Consider the following 3,347-nt stretch of genomic DNA (forward strand, 5'->3'; position numbering starts at 1 on the left):
GGACCTCTAGACCACACCAAACCACTGGGGTTATAGGACAGGCCGTGCACTGCCCTGCCATGTGCCTTTGCCAGTGGAGTTTTTCTACTGAGGATTCCCTTTGTCCTTCTTTCTGCTTGGCAAACTATTCTTTGCCCTTTCAACCCTGTATCAGATGTTGCCACCTCTGAGAAGGCCTCCCCTGGAGCTAGGGAACATGATGGTTCCCTCCTCTTAGTTCCCATGGGACTCAACACAAATGTGTTCCCCTAAGGAACCCACAGTGTTTCAGTTATTTTGTGTGTACATGAGTTCAGCTCCTTGGGGACAGGGAGCATGTAATATTGAGAGACTCAAAAAAAAAAAACTCAAAAATAACTATTACTATATGAATTCCTACCCCACGTTCACTGAATTTGTTTGCAGTGTTTGTACTTAGAACTTTGTTAAGTTTAATTTTTGTTTGTCCCATGAAATAACAGATTGCTTCTGCAACTGCTGCTAGCAGTGTGTGAATGTTAAGCAATAAGCCCCTCCCGGACATTCCTTTGCTTAGATAATGGTAGACTCTGTGGCTGCCAGCCACTCTCCTGGTGAGCTCTGCGTTACTTCAAACCTCCTGCCTGTTTGACTCAAGTTAATTAATTGCATAAACCTAGCTTATCTGGCATTCCATTCTGCCCGCTTGGCAGTTACTTGTCCATCACAAGTAACTAAGCCTGAGCCTGCACAACATGAACTCAAATCAACCAATCAAAGTCTTTGTAAATGCGCCATATAGTTTTCATCCAACCCTGTGTGCACAAGTTTGTAAAGCCACCCCACTCCCTCAGAATTATGTATAAAAGGCACGTGTTAACCTGGATCGGGGCTCTCAAGCTCAAGCTGCTGCGTCGGTTTCGGTTTGTGAGCCCAGACTTGAACCTGAATAAAGACCCTCGTGTTTTTGCATTGGAGTTGGCTCTTTGGTGGTCTCTTGGATTTAAAATTTGGGGTTTAGCGTTTGGAGGTTCCACCGAGACCCCAGAGACCTCCAAGACCCCGGCCCAGAGGGTCTCAATGCCAGCAGGTGAGTGCACTCAGTTGTCTGTCTGTCTGCTTGTCTGTCCGTCTGCTTGTCTATTAGAGTGCTTCTTGTAGGATATCCATCCCGTAAGGCCAGAAGAAGGTGTGGGCAGACGCGCTCTGGAGCCACCAGCCGGGGATCCTGGGAGACGTCCCTTGACCCCATCTGGAGGACGGGGCAGAAGCCGTCCTCACCCATAAGGGAGTCCAGGTGCCGAGAGGCGTGGACTTAGCCTAAGTTCAGTTTAGCTCCTAGACACACTGGCAGGGCCGGCGAGAGGGGGTCATCTGGTACTCCCAACTTTTCGGGCACGCACCAGGCCCCCATTCAGAGGATAGCGCTGTCCTCATATCTGAAGGTAGCCCAGCACCAGGAGGCGCAGACTTACCTTCAGATTGGTTTCGTCTTTGTCTCCACAGCCATAGGAAACCGTACTTTTGTGTTGGTGTTGTCTTTTTGTCTGCTGTGTTTGTGTGTATGTTACTGTGGACGGAAAACATGGGACAGAGACTGACTAATCCTCTAACCCTTATGACTGATCATTTCTCGGACATAAAGGAAAGGGTACTTTCTCACTAAGTTTTGTTTTGCAGGTTAAGCATGTTATCTTCCAGGACAGACGTCATGGCCATCCAGATCAGGTGCCTTACATCCTTGTATGGCAGGATGTAACTGATAACCCCCCGCCGTGGGCCAAATCTTTTATTCCACCCAAACAGGGCCGACGCTCAGAGTCCTGGCCTTGCAGGAAACAAAGCCCAGCCTGGGTGGCCGAGGCGCAGCGCGGTGACCCTTGGCACCCCTGCAAACATGGTGCTGTGAGCGGGGCGGAGCGTGTGAGCCGTGGTCTGCAACCTGCACGCAGCCTTGGGGCCCGCTGCGCCCTGCCTGCTGAGGCCCTGGGAGCCCAGGACGGGTGCCGTCAGGACGCTGCACACGGGACCTGCCCTGCTCTCATTGCATAAATTCACAAAAAATTTTTTTTACATATAATTCATTATAAAATTAAATAGGAATTTATTTTGTGTATTTAAGTTACAATTTTTCTCATACAAATTTACCTTATCCACAACTTTATATACAGTATATCAATTAATTAAGGCAGGGAGAAAACTGAGAACAAAGAGAATTAATGAGCATGAGCAAATCAGTGGAAAAACTTTCAAACTGAGTATGAAAGCTTACAGATTCTAAATACTGCTGCGGAAGAATTTATGCTAATGACTGTAGTAATATCGTTTCATTTTAAAAGTTTACCCTAGAATCCTCAGCCAAAATAAGTAATATGCACAATATAAGTAATATATAAGTAATATAAATAATATACATATTATAAACAATAATAAATTGCAAGCGTTCAAGGCAAATTCGGTAAACAAAATAAGAAAGGTTTTCACCTCCTTTGTCCTCTCTCACCCCCACCCTCGCCCCCATATGTACTTGGAAAGCCATTTCAAGTTCCCACATGGCCTAATAGGTCTCTTCTCAGAGGGGTGGCTGGGACGGGGGTGGGGGATGTTTAAAAATTCTTCTTTGTTGTTTTCTTATAATAAATTTCTCTCAAGTTGTATCTGAGCTGGGACTGTGTCAACCTTCTTTCTGGAGAAAAGTGAAAGAATCATGTAAATGAATCCTGCTAGCTAACTACAAAAAAAAGGTGTTAAACAGGCTAACTAAGGTGCTTTTTAGGTGACTTTTGTATAGCTTTGGATTTCCCTAATAGTTCCATGTTGGATCCTATCTAAGCTCTTCCACTGCATATAAACTTATTGGTTTAGTTAGAGCTCTAAGATTTAAAAAAATGTAAAAAACTTGTTGGTGTAAGGTATGTTTTTAATAAAAAAAATTAAAGGAAAAATAAATAATTATATAAAAAAATTATTATATAGTACATTTTGGTTCTATAATAGAATGGCTGGTTAAAGAAAGTATAGAACAAAAATAAAAGGTTTAAGCACGTCAAAGAACGGTATAAGTTTATCAAACATGGTAAAAGTTAGTGAAAAGAAGAGAGACAAAATTCAATTAGCCCTCCCCCTGTCTTTATTACAAAAGAGCAAGGTTCTTTTTCTTTTCAAAATCGTTGAACTGTCATTTTGGCTAAATAAGTAACTTTTACAATAACTACTATGATTTTGTGTCATAACATGCTTTAAAAAAAAACTTTGGTACTTAAACTCTTCAAGTTCTTGATTCAGTCTCTAGGGTGAGATAAGCAGCAAGCTCCAGGAACTACACCTACCCCACCTCCTTCTAAATTGCCTGAAGGTCAGGTAAATTAATTTCACTAATGGTACTGCCC

The sequence above is a fragment of the Carlito syrichta genome, unplaced genomic scaffold, assembly GCF_000164805.1.
Source record: "Carlito syrichta isolate Samal-C Ts95f unplaced genomic scaffold, Tarsius_syrichta-2.0.1 Scaffold306685, whole genome shotgun sequence".
In the NCBI taxonomy this organism is placed as follows: domain Eukaryota; kingdom Metazoa; phylum Chordata; class Mammalia; order Primates; family Tarsiidae; genus Carlito; species Carlito syrichta.